The 14,449-nt window shown below is 40.5% G+C and overlaps 1 protein-coding gene across 6 annotated transcripts in view; it reads right to left on the bottom strand.

Annotated features, from left to right (window-relative positions):
* LOC132972835 (unconventional myosin-IXa-like) overlaps window positions 1–14,449 on the bottom strand; it is a 148,519-nt gene that overhangs the window by 77,124 nt on the left and 56,946 nt on the right. The gene's annotated exons all lie outside the window — the stretch shown is intronic.

The following is a 14,449-nucleotide window of genomic DNA, read 5'->3' as shown; positions in this document are numbered from 1 at the left end:
ACAAGAAGGAATTTGTCTTGTTGTTTTAGTGCATGAAAGTGACTATAGAAATATATGGTATAAGTAAAGAGCAGTACTACAACTGAGAAAACTAAAACAAAATGAGTATTCAAAAATGTGTAAAACACATTTATTTTGTATAAGACGGAGCTGAACCAAAGTATGAGCAGAGAAAAGCCACCAATTACAGAAGTGTAACAGACGACCTGAGGCTCAGCAAGGGGAACACACACACACACACACACACACACACACACACACACACACACACACACACACACACACACACACACACACACACACACACACACACACACACACACACACACACACACACACACACACACACACACACACACACACACACACACACACACACACACACACACACACACACACACACACACACACACACACACACACACACACACACACACACACACACACACACACACGTCAACAATGCACTACACTGCCAAATTCCTATAAAGGCAAAACACTTCAGAGCTTAGAACAGACACACACAAACAACTCATGAAGTCTGTAGGCAAACACCAACATACACACACACGCTTACACACGCACACGCACACACACGCTTACACACACACAGGGACTTTATCATTAGAGGGCCCTGGAGGATTCACTCAGGTTCTCATTAGGAGTCTGATGGGCCCACAGGAGCTGGTTAGTTAGAGGAGAAGAGAGGAGGTGAAGGAGAAAAAAGATAACAAGGAGACAAAACAACAAGAAGGGGAGAGGAGAAGAAAATGGAAGAGGATACAAGGTGTGATGAGGAGGAGAGGAGGCAAGGAGCCTTGGAGATGGAAGGAGACAGCAATGAAAGAAGAAGAAGAAGAGAGGGAAGAAGATGAGAGGGAAGAAGACAAGGAGAGGTAAAAAAAAACACAAACAAGAGGAGAGCAAGGAAGAAGCCAAAGCGTGATGAGGAAATAATAGTAAATAAGGCAATGACAGGGGAGAAGAAGGGTATAGGAGACAATTGTCTCCTCTACTCAAGATAATAAGGAACCACAGAGAAGAGAGGAGACAAAGACAACCAAGGGAGATAAGGAAATGAGGAGTGAGGAAGAAGGTGCACAAAAGAGAGGAAAACACAACATAAGTAAAGAGGAGAGGAGAGGAGAGGAGAGGAGGCGAAACAAGGATAGAATAAGAGACAAAAATAGGAGAAAAGAATAAAGAAAATAAAAATGTAGTAGAGAGAATAAAGTAGAAGAAAAGAAGAAAAAAGTTAGATAAGGTAAAATAATGGTCAAGGAGAGGAAAGGAAAGCAGACGATTAAATGAAAGAAGAAGGGGTGAAGGAATAGAGGAGAAGACAGGAAATGAGGACAGGATACAAGATAAAAAAAACAATGAGAAGTCATATTAAAAAGGGAGACTGGAAGAAATTAAAAAGCTACACGTAGGAAGAAGAAGAGGAAGAAAGAAATTAGAGCGGATGATGAAGGACAAAAGGAGGATCAAAAATAAGCTCTGGAGGAGAAATATTTTCAGATTTCAGCAATCAGAAGCAGGAGCTAAATATGAGGCTGATGCAATCTTTATTTAGGAGTTATGATGAATGACTAAATGAAACCAGCAGAGGAGGGGAGGGGGAGGAGGAGGGAGGGGGGGGAGAAGACAGGGAGAGAGACGTGGGCGTCAGATAATTGATTGTGTCTGCTGGCTGAATACTACATCTCCGGAATAACACGGTTAATAAAAGTGAAATCCTGTTCCTGAATCCGCCTTTGATCTGTGTGATGATTCATTCAAAGAAAGAACTCCCCCAATGCTGCCGACCTGACACACATTCTACCGGCCAATCACAGCCAAGCAGCCGCAGGAAGAGAGGAACAAAAACGACAAATCATCCGGCTTCTCTCTTTCTTGTTTGTCCACCTCCGTCTTGTCTTCTGTACATTTCCCTGACTTAATTCACTATTTATTGTGCCTTTTAAATCGACCGGTTTCCTATTGGGGTTTTGCATGGATAAAACGGGAAATCTCCTTCGATTCCATCAATCCAAAATGTAAATCGAAACTGCAATTTACATGATAATGACAGAGCTTTCATCCTCAATCATTTCTGGATAAAAGAGCCTCTTTCTGTGGCAAAATGTTTCCAGTTCTGCCTCTTTTTTTTTTTTAAAGAGAGAGAAATCCACTTCCTGAAAGGATTGAGTGAAATGAGGCCGGCTCTAATGGAAACCATCAATGACAATCAAACCGCTGCTGAGAGGAGACACACGGAGGGAAGACATAAACTGCACGTTCAGGAGAGTGTGTGTACATTTTGCATGTTTGTCATGTGTGGATGCATGCTGTGTGCAGCTTGTGTGTCTGTGTGAAAGAGATTAATGAGCAGGGCAGCAGTGTCTGGATGATTTAGGGCTGAACTCTCGCCTCATGGTCAACGCCTGCTGAGACCACAGCACAGGAAAACACACACTGTGATGGGTGATTACTCAGTATGTGCGTGTGTAGCATGGGAGTTTCTGTGAGTGCTAAACGTAGAGAGTTTAATAAAAAGCGAGAAAACTGGAAGAAAATGTTTATTGACAAGAAACACATTTCTTGTTTGTGAAAAGAGCAAGCATCCATTAGTTAATTGTTAATTGCCTGAAGTTGTTCTGCAGCACAGGGGTTTGGAAGAAATTATGGCAAACTATGTATTCAGTGGTTTGGTCCAAATCAGTTTAAGTAAATTTTGAAAGACTGAGAGAGTGATTTCACCTTCAGGTATTTGACACATGTTCATGTTCATGTTAAGAAAGGACTGGCAAAACATGATTTGTGACGTGTTTATTACACAATCGCACACAAACCTTTTCTTCCATTTCTAAACATTAACTTTTTATCAACGCAATGCTTGTATCTGGTTTGATCTTGGTCTAAATCAATGACAGGCATAAAGAAGAAGCATCACAAACTGTGACCTCATGTTTGTTCCCTCTAAAGAGAACATGTAGCCTTGAGGAAACATCCAAGAACAACGAGTACAAACTGGATACATGTGCTGTTCCCAGAGACTTAAAAGGACCGTGTTGTCATTTCAATTTGAAAATACACTTGATTCAATACAAACTGAATTAACCCCGGCTTTCACTGAGTGGCCTGTGGTGCCATATGGAGTCCAGAAATAACAAACTTAAGAGTGTTAGAAACAGCTCACCACTGTGTCCATTTAAGCAAATCACAGATATAGCGCTTAGCCGGCCATATGCTACATTTAATGTAGAAGCAAATGTGCTGACCCCGAGGCTTAATCCTGCTGTGACTGTGTGTGTGTGTGTGTGTGGTTATGTTTAAGTCCTAATGCTAACTATGGCTCCATACTGACAGTATGCTAATGATTGCGTATGCGCTGCGTTAGCGCCCGTGGGCTCTTCCACGCTGTCACATTGCGTTAGCTAGTTGTTTCCTGCACCACTGCAGAAAGGCTCTGCTCTTTCGGCCTCAGAGGAAGCAAGCATTGATGCTGCTGTTTCAGAACAGGATTTAGCGTGTGAAGTTATGAGAGGAAGGGGAACCAAATGAGAGCTGGTCTTTTAATTAGCATGTCAGGACTGTCCCCAAAGCAGGCGACTTAAATCAGCTCACATACTGAGCTAATAACGCGTTACTCTATTTTTTGTCTTTTCCTCTCTTTGTCTTGTTCCCCAGTGAAGCTGCAGTGTTTCCCTAAACACTCTCAAAAACAATTTGGTGACCTAGTTTGTGGAGAACAAGTGGAGACCTGCCAAAACCACCTCTGGGCTAGTTTCCATTAGCTAGCTTCTGTGTTTCATGGCGTGCTGACTGGTTATTGATTATTGATGCTGGCTGCAGTGCGCTAATGTCCAGGTGATGGTGACTGCTTTTGTTCTTTTGCAGACCTTAATTAAAAAATGGGGGAAATGGACAGACCCTTGCTTGTAGAGAAGAAGGACCTTCTGATGACTCTTTGGACAGTAGTGGGGATTATTGAAAATTATGAAAAAATTATTGGAAGGGGCTTTACTTTCATATTTCCATCTATCCATTATCTAAACCGCTTTTTCCCGTCTGGGTTGCGGGGGACTGGAGCCGATCCCAGGCGGGGTACACCCTGGACTGTTTGCCAGTCAATCACAGGGCTGACATGTTGAAACAGACAACCAGCCACACTCACATTCACACCAACGGGCAATTTTAGAGTCACCAAGTAACCTAATGAGCTTTACTTTCCCTCTGACATGTGACAAACATACGCAGCATCCACTGGATTCTGACTTCTGCAGGAACATTACACCTTCTTTATGTCTGTTACTTTGTGCAGAGACAGCGTTGTGATTGGACAGTACAGTCCCGAACAGCGGGTTATTTTTCTTTCATTTTGCTGCGTGTAAATTCTGCTGTAAAACCAACGGGTGGGCAGAAGGGCTCAACCTCCTTTTCCCAATTTACTGTGACAAAACCAGACCAGAAAGCAGCGCTTTGCATTCAGCCTGCGGGGATCCAGACAGCAAAACTACACAACCTGCATGCAGTCATTGTGTCAGTGAAGCTTAGTAACACACACATCTTCTTTGAAACAACCACTCGCTAAAAAGGTTTTGTAGCAGATGCAGTTCATGCCGTCACTTAGACATAGGCTCAAGATCACACTAACCCCATTTGCTGCCTCATTAAACAGCTGCAACATGACAGGAGAAGCTGGCATGTTATACACAACATGCATGAACAGAGATACATGTCAGACTGTGTTTCTGACAGCTTCATCGTGGGTGAAATAGCAACATCATCACCAAGCCTAAGAAACCCAGAAAAACTTCACATGACTATCAGTTAGGGCTGGGCGATATGACCCTACCATCAGGGTTAATAAAGAGTTTTTTTCACTACAAAAAAAAACGAGCAACAGAGCACATAAAACATTTGAATGTTTCTCATTTGAATGGTAAAAAAAAAAAAAAAAAAAAGGTTTCAATGAAAGCGTGTTTCTTGCCCTGGCTTCTAATGAGAGTCGTGTTCAACAGTTGGACTGCTTAGTTTTTCTCCTCTAGTAGCTAATTAGAGCAGACGTCTGCTTTTTAGTGTTTTTTCTGCCCTGGAAGCACGATGCAGTGTGAACAGTGTGATGAAATACAGGAGACAGTCACAGCGGGGTTTTCAGGGTAAGAATGTCTAAACTCTCTTAATCTACTTTAACATGGTGCAGATACATGAAAGGATATAGAGTGTTGAAAGATGTTATTTGACACTATTTTAATAATACCTCTATTCTAATACTAATGTAATATATGTTTGATACCAGTAATTTAAACATCATCCCTTTGTCACATGATGAAAGTGGATGAGTTCAGACAACAGCCATCTCCAGAACACAGATGTTTGAATGACAAAAAACCTCCTGGTACCCTTTTTTAATCCAAGGCAAGAATAAAAAAAAAAGGTGGAAGAGAGACGTTACTGATTTAACCACCTCTCTCTGATATCTTTCCCTGCTTCTAAACATCAGCATCTGGAGCTGCAGACATGCCTCGAAAATCTACTTTCAGAATGATTTCATGCTGCATGGATTCCCTCAGAGCGCCGTCTGAGTCTTAGACCCAAGGGCTGTAGGGTTTTTTTTAGGCTTTACTATCTCCACATTGAAGGGAGCTCTCTGCGAGATGACATCACATCGCATTCCTCCACTAGCAGGTGCAGCCTGGCAGTGTATGTGTGTGTGTCTGTGTGTGTGTGTGTGTGTGGTTTGTATCGGCTTCAGCGCCAGCACGTCCTCTAGGTGTGCGGTCAGGCTTAAAAACAAACACTCATGCAGGAGAGGAGAGCAGGTGCTTGTGAAGCGCTCTGCTTCTCTAGCAGCTGGCTGTAGCATTTTGAAGACAGTTTTGTGCGAGTGTGGTTTTTTTTTTGCGTGTGTGTGTGTGTGTGTGTGTGTGTGTGTGTGTGTGTGGTTGCAATTCAGCTCAAGTCACTCTCATCCTTTAATCTCTTTGAGACCAGTTCCACGCCGTGTTTGTAAATCTGTATCAGGTGCATCTGGACGTTCAAAAGCTCTCATTATTTGGACTAACTGGTGTTTGTCACAGGCAGCTGGGAGGTTGAGTCATACAGTAAACGGAGGTTTTAATGCTCCATTTGTTGCATAAAGAGGGATGACGAAAGCTTTATTATTGTCCTCCAGTAAGACATTACTAAGGCTTCTGACAATATTTGTGCAATTATTGATTCATCGTTCAGTTTAGATTAGTGTGTACATTGAGTCAATTAAATGTGAATAAACAGGAAAAAACGCCCATCACAAGTCTGCAAAGACCAAATTGATGCCTCTGTTTGCACAGAGCGTTATTTCTGCTGCTTAGGGGTCTCCTGTATTCACATTTTAAGTCACATTTATATTAACTCGCATTATGTCTTTACCTTAAACCATAATAGCTGAGAAGTAATTTGAGAAAACAGTTTAACAGTTTGATTAGTTGGTGCGTCGGTAGCGGTGAGTGTGTACAGAGACTGTAGTCCTCTAAGCGGGCAGCTCAGGTTCAAATCCAACTTGGGCTCCCATCCCGCATGTCATTCCCCTCTCTCTCTCTCCCTGACTCTATCCACTGTCCTATCTTTGAATAAAGGCACAAACAGCCAAAAAAAACAAATTAAAAAAAAAAAAAAAAACAAGTTTGAATAGTTGATTTCCATCCTCAGTTTCCTCTGCTTCCCCTGTAGACAAGCTAACAAATCAACCTAACTATTCATTTAAGAAACATGTTGATTTCTCTGGGTTTGAATTTAGCTGGAAATCACTTAGAAGACATTTCAACAAATAACATACAGTCCATTTTATAAAATGTTAAAAACTCAAATGTTAAATCAAATGTCTCTTCGTCTAGGTCACAACGAAACAAAACAGGTTTGATCATTTAATTTACACTGCTTTGTTCAACAACTCATTCAATAACCAGTGTAATTTTATAGCACATTTTTTTGCTTCTAATTTTCAGTTTGAGGTGGAACTGGTATGAAATATGAACATTTTAAAGTACTAATCATAAAGACAGTAAGAAAATTCAAGGACTAAGTGTAGTTTTCTCGATTTAGCTGAACACAACTAAACTAGTATAAACAGACTTTCACGTAAAAATGAAGATTGTAGATACACAGACATAAACACACACACATACATATCTTTGACTCCATTCAGTGAACGTCGGACTTCTTAAAAAGTAAAAGCACCAAGACCTTTTTGAAAAAATGTAACGCAATATGAGAGTCTCTATCTGGGAAATCAAAGACCCTTAGTGTGTCTTTTTTTATCTTTTATTTTTGGTTCAACCCTTTTCTCTGTCGATCTTCTTTGTCTCTCATCTCATTCCTCTCCCCTCTCTTTCTCTGTTAGTGTTCTTGGCTTTACTTCAGACACGAGACTAGCCCTCATTTCTAGGAAAAAAAGAGGGAAAAGGGGGTGAGGACAGAGGAGGAGTGCAGTTACGTAATTCAGGTCATACTGAAGGGGCCTCCTTGTAACAGCAAGCATGTGTAGAGAGGAAGTGAGTTAGCTTGGATGACGCAGAAAGAAAGAATTTGATACTTTCTGGAAATATGCAAAAAATTCAAGAAAATATTCTTTTTATATTAGTCTGAGCAGACGTGTATGTTTGTACTTTTTATAAAGTGACAGCTTAATAGATCCCTCACCTCCTAGTCCCTACCCCAACCTTTACCTAATCCTTGTTCTAACCTTGAATAAGTCTGAAACATCAAAAAGTTCCTTTGAACCGATGACTGCCCAAAATATCCTCTTTTTACAAAAAGGTCCTCACTTCAAACGTATAAAACGACCCCACCAAGTCAGTTGTACAAGTACACACTAAATGTGTGTGTGCCCATCAAGCACTTCCTAACTTCCTCCAGGCTTTTGTAAAAGACCATTACCTTATTTCCTGTGTAAATGTTACCTTATAACATGTACCTCATAAACTTGCTGGACATCCAGTCCAGTCACTTTACATGTAATGATTTCCATGTATTGTCTCCTGTTGTTTACGAGCTACATTAGTACTTATACATAGATTCAAATCTGCCTTTCAGAATTAACATTTGCTCACCACACATGCAAATAAAACTGTTTTTTCAGCACTCAACTCCAAATTTAAGCAAATAGTTGGATATTTGGGAAATATGCTGATTATATATCGTGCACTAAACTTTGGTAAAAGGACCAATTAAACTACCATGCCACTGTGCTAAAGAACAAAATAGCATAGTTTATAATGCTATGGAGAAAGAGTTAGCCTGGCTCTGTCCAAAGGCATGAAAACAGAATCTATTGTTTTAATAAACACATTATATCTGGTTTGTTAAATCTCTGCAAAGTGCAGAGATACAAGACATGCTAACCATAACTCTAATGGCTGTCTGCTGTCTAATCTAATGTTTATAGAAATAATTATAGATTAAATGTTAATCTATTGCATATCTCTCATCACCTACAGAGTCCAGTTGCTTTGGTTTTAGTTTTCTGAAGAACCACCTCCACCGCGGCTCTCCACATGGGTGTAGTTATTGGCTAATACTTCTGCTATTAGGTGACACACTCTTGAGACGGAGGATTGTTTCATGTGGTGAGTGCATGCAGCCAGCGTCACAGTCTAATGACCGGTGTTTAACGTGAAGAAACCTTGGTTCTCCACCATCATCTAGTTGAGTAAAACAGCCCGGTATTTATTGCCCAATTTGACCACAAGAAGGTTTAAAACTAGTTGACATTGGCGTGAAGATCTGCATAGAAGTAAAACAGACACGGCTGTTAAATATAAAAAGGCTTTTCTGAATTTATGTGGTTATACATGACTTGATTTCAGTACAACTGGGTATTTTATAATTTCTCCAATGGTAAGAAACACTGCACCATAGGCAAGAGTGAAGTAGATCGAAGTGTTTGGGATTACATCAGAATGGGAAATTACCCAATAATCCCCATGAAAGCTTATAAGACATTGAACAGTAGAAAATAAACAAGTAGACATTTGTCTTGGCTACAGAGGAATACTGGCACAGAGAACATACTGTACAAAGGCAGCATAGTTTCTGTGCATACTGTTCTTTCAGAAAGATCCATAAAAAGGCTAAAGGGAGCTTTATACGAGTCTGCAGAACAACGTTTCACTACATATGCAGGAAGTGCCTGCATGAATGTACAGCTCTTAAGCTTAGTCTGTTGTGGTTTGTCAGGGTCATCCTTTCATCGAGTCCATTCACACACATGCACGCACATAGCGACACAAACAAGAAAGGACGCACCACTGCAGGGCAGCTTTACTTTAAAAAAAAACAAAAAACCCACAAACACATACAGTAACATGAAAAAGGAAAGAGAAAGAAAACAAGAGAGAAACAGAATATTGCATGACACACAAATCTGTACCTTTGTATTTGTGAGGACCTTTGTTAATGTAATGCATTATTATCACAACTGTGTTTAAAACCACACTCCCTCCTTTTACCATTACATGTTTAATATATATATATTAAAACAATGAACAAAGGTTGAATGTTTTAAAGCTAATGACACAGTTTGATTTATCTCTGCAGCTGTAGCATGACAGTATTCTCCAGCGGAGGTTTTGGCATACCAGGCGGATTTAATGGTTAGGATTTACTGTTGGTACGTTTATTTGACTGGTGCTATTTTCTGTGAGCAGGTATCACCAAAGTTCAAATTGTTAAATCAGCCACATTTCACATTTGGCTGCGTAAGGTTGTAGTTAGCTGTCAGTGCCAATAGTGAATTGGTGGAGAGTGAGCAAAACCATTGGGTTACATGTAAACTTCTTAATTATGTATCTTTAACCTCATTCAGCTTTAGCAGCAGCGTTCATCCAATCCATTAGACATAGAAAAGTGCCATACAAGTCCAAGTCCATTGACATTTATCAATTTACTTTGGGAAAAATCTTTAGTGCTATACAATGACAGTTATTTTTTATCATTATTATTAATAATTACAAACATGTTGACTGAATGTTCGACCCTTTTTTAAATGGAAAATTATGCACAAAATCAAAGCTGTAATTTCCTGAAAAGAAAGTACAGGAAGTTTCAAGTTTCAGTTGGATTTTTTACTTTTTGTTTTGTACTTTATTGTCTGGTTAGTAAACACAGACAGAGAAGATTGGGAAGAGAGGCAGGGGTAGCATGTACTTGATGTCCCAAATGTGAGAATTTGAGTGTCTAGACCACAGAGCATTAGGACGCCCTGCTGAACCTGATTTCTTGAAACCATAAAACCAACTTAAACCCCAAACAGCTCTTTGAAGACATGAGGAATGTCAAAAATGTCCTCAGTTACAAGGTCTAAAACTCTAAATTGGTCCTCACAAATAACTTTGTCTTCAAACTTGTGAACTTGTGGTTTGTCGACTTGTCTGTTTTTGTGTGAAAGTCATGTGCTTGAATGTATTTTATGCTTCTCTAAAAACACATCTGCACACATGTTGAGGGGAGTGAGAGACCAAGATGAGAGGACAACTCACATCTTTCTCACACTTCCTCCAAGCATACAAGCACACACATTAACAGACACACATTCTCTCTCTTTCTCCATAAATGGTTGCTGTCACTAGAGTGCCGGGGCCACATCTGGATCCCATTGGCCTCAGGAAGAGCTGAACACAGAGGCCCAATAAAAGCCTCCTTCCACAGCAGAGGACTGACAACAAGCCCTCTACCTCTGTCAGTGACGAGGTGGTGGAGAGATGGAAAAGGGAGGGAATAGAAACAGAGATAAAGAGAGAGGAAAAAGGAGAGGACGGGAAGAGAGAAATATGGGAGGCATTAGGAGGTGGAATAAGTAGAGGAGAGAAGAGAAAAAGGTGGAAAAGAGAACATATGAAGAGGGGGAAAATGACAAAGGGCCATAAACCTTGCCTCCTCTGTGTTAACAGAAGGAACCTGAGGGATCTTTGCTGTTTTATTTGTGAGTTTAATGTATGTTTTGTTCAGTGATCCTTTTTGCCCACGTCGTGGCTCCAAAAAACGTCACCAGTGCAATATGTCAGTGCCTGTCACAGAGACATTTTGGCTTCCATGTCTTACACGGAAAGACATGGATATGTAATGTCCATATCTATACAGAGTCAATGTGTTGAAAAAGCAGCCAATGGATGCAGGAACTAGCTACCTTGGGTTGCAGCAAAAAGGGTCTGACAATGAAAATCTGAAGCTAAGCAACTGACTAGAGCTTTGTATTACAGCATACTTTAATTACTGAGTCAGCGCAAGGAAGCAAATAAGCAAATTTCTCAATATGTTGGACTTATTCTTCAGTAAATAAGCCAATAGCTGAATTTATGAAAGCTATTTTCTGTTTTATTTCTGGCTTTTCTTCGTGCAAATATTAAAAACTGGTGCAAAAACAGCTGGATTAAAACCTACAGATACGGACCGATACAGGTCTGTATGGTAAATTGTTATTGTGTGTGTGTGTGTGTGTGTGTGTGTGTGTGTGTGTGTGTGTGTGTGTATTACTATTGTCAGCCGTCCTTCATAAATACTCAACGTTCATGTTGTTGTGCTTCTGCCAGGGTGGCTGTTAGCAATTTGCTTTTCAACCTCTGCAACAAATCATGCTATAAAAAAAAAAAACAGCCCCCAAAGAAAAACATACACCTTTCAACAAACATTGAGACGACTAATCGACCCCAAACCACCTTCGCGTCGATCCAGCGCTCTAACGCACCGCAGCTTTGCAGTGTTTGGCAATGTTTGTGGGAGTGTGCTGGGAGCTGGCAGTGAGCCTGTAACGCAGCGCAGTGTGACTGACAGAAAATGAAACTCGGCCTGTGAGGCGGTGTGGGAAAATCCCACGACTGAGTGTGTTGAAGTGTTAATCCCTCGAGAGCTGGACTCCTACATGCTGCACTGTGTAAATGTGCATGTGTGTGCGTTTGTGTGTGTGTGTGTGTGTGTGTGTGTGTGTGTGTGTGTGTGCGCGAGTGTGTAGCAGCGAGAGATGATTCATTTAGGGATTTGGGTGGGAGGAGTGTGTGTTTGCAGTGTCTGAAGTGTGTGTTTGTCTTTGCAGTGTATTACTGTTTGGATGTTGTTATGCAGGGTGTGACTTTGTGTGTGTTTGTGTTAAACTAATGCCTGTGTGTTTTCATGAAGACTTTTTCGATGTGTGTATGAGACGCTGAGCATTTGTAAAAAAGAGCGTACATGTCTTACATTGTTTTCCACTGCAGCTGCATAACAACACATCTACGTTTGCATTTATAGGCTAAATGTGTTTTCTTATAGTTTTAATTTAATTTTTTCACCTAAGACGTGAGAAACCTACATCTTTGTGCATCTTGGTGTCAAATAAAGTTTTAAGAACTTTTGATCCTTACAATTTTTTGCACTGGTTTCAATGATGAGAAATCCTGCAGAATGCTTCAGACTTCTCGTCCGTGTGTTTTTGTTTGCTCATGCTTGTGCTTTGTTTACTGGGGGGGCTTTAGCAGGGGGAAGCCAACACTGGTTACAACCTCCGGCGTTTCCTCTCTCTCTCTCATCGGTTCTTTCCTCCTCCTCGCCACACTTAAACTCACTTCATTAACTCAGCTCCACAGGCGGCAGCTCCTTGTTCCTCTTTATTACCTCGTCAGCAGTGCAGTCTCCATTCACTACTCTTTATAAAATATACAAATGAAGACTTTGGGGCACATGCAACATCTTTGCCACATGTAAAATGTAAGTGTCACATGAAATGCATGCACTTTAGACATTTAAAGATACTGGTTGTAATGCTCAAACAGCTCGGGGCTGAGCCTTCACTCCGACTGAAAAACAGACCTGTGCTTTAACAGAGCATGAGCCTGCTGCTGTGTATGGTTATGGCAATTGAGAAAGTCCAATTAAAGTAAAACATTAATGCATTTGATAAAAACTGCTGCATAACACTTTAAAATAGGACAGGATGTCATATCTATTGAAAGGAAAGTGAGTTGTCTTTAGGAGCATAGATATTTGATATTAGAAGCTTAGATATGAGACAGTAGGATAGATATGAGGCATTAGGTAAGATATAAAATAATAGGAGCATAGATATAAGGGCAGTAGGAGCATAGATATGAGACAGTAGGAGCATATATATGCACTAAAAAAGGCAGTGTGGGCTTACATCATTCAACAACAACAAAAAAACCATGACCCTAACTCAAACCTTGTTGATTTCTTTTGAAAATTAACAAAGAAATTGAATTGAAAACTGCCAGACTGCGGCCATTACACATCATGGAGTACTAGTCTATGATTGTTACCTTGATGACAAATTTCTGGTGGCATACAGCTTTTGACTGCAGATGTCACCACAGAACATGTTAAAATAAGAAATAGGTTTTTATACACCTTCTGGTCTAATGGAAGGTGCACTTTGTCTTTTCCAAAGTGTTTTTAAAATTATAACCAATAAAAACAAATCAGTCGAAAGCCTAGTTGTCCCCAAATCTTTAAAAAAAACAAATCATGGTGGTATTCAGAAGTCAGGTCAAACAGTTTTCCTTACATGACTGAGCCTGGCCAATATAGAAAATCTCTCTGGAAAGGTGACTTCTTTAAAAAAATCTCACTTAATGCAGTGTTTTTAGAAGGAAGTGTTAGCGGGGTACTTATAGGACAAAACGCTGAGAAATGATTCACAAGATGATGAAGCACTTTTTGCAAAACTGCGGTAAGTGCCACAGCAGGAGCGTTTGCTGCAGACAGAGACAGAGTAGTACAGAGAAGCTCATCAATCATGAGGGGACGTTTGTGTCTGAAAGGTCAGAAATGATGAAAGGGAGCGATTGCTGCTTCAGACAGAAGAGCAGAGTCATTTTCTATCTTCGGCTGTGGGCTGAAGCGTCATTTCCTGAACAAGGGGCTCACATCGGACGCTAACCACAAAATCACATGACTCTAGCATATCTGCTTAGATTTCATTCATTTCTGTCTGAAGATGTCCAACAGCAGAACGACTAACTTCTTCTCCTCTCCGAGCTGATTGTAAAGGAACGTATGGATGCAGGATGGGGCATGTAACAGGAAGCTAGTAGGGCTTCTTTATATAACATTTCATCGGTGTTCATTTCTCACGCTGCCTGCTGCTGACACCCCGGATCAAGTAATATGTTTGAGTCGAGAGAGAAAGCTTAATGTGCAGACAGAAAAAACATAAAGTTCATGTTTAAGTTCATGTGTAATATAACGGAGCAAGCTGGGAAACACTAAGTGGGTTAAGAAAGGAATGATAAGAAAATAATAAATGAAGTTTTCGGTTCAAGGTCAGGGATACAGTTTGTAGAACCTCTAAGCAGGTGTGGTTAAAATATGTTCCTCTAAATGGAAAATATCCAGTACATAGATGGCTGGTTGCTGGTTTGAACCCCAGACTGGATGAAAAAAGTCTGTTTTAAAATTCTAACTTTAAAGCTGTCCTTGTGCAAGATATCTGTTGCAT

The sequence above is a fragment of the Labrus mixtus genome, chromosome 4 (genome assembly GCF_963584025.1).
Source record: "Labrus mixtus chromosome 4, fLabMix1.1, whole genome shotgun sequence".
Taxonomy (NCBI): domain Eukaryota; kingdom Metazoa; phylum Chordata; class Actinopteri; order Labriformes; family Labridae; genus Labrus; species Labrus mixtus.
Note: the sequence above shows the minus strand (reverse complement) of the source record. Positions and strands in the feature narration are given on the sequence as shown.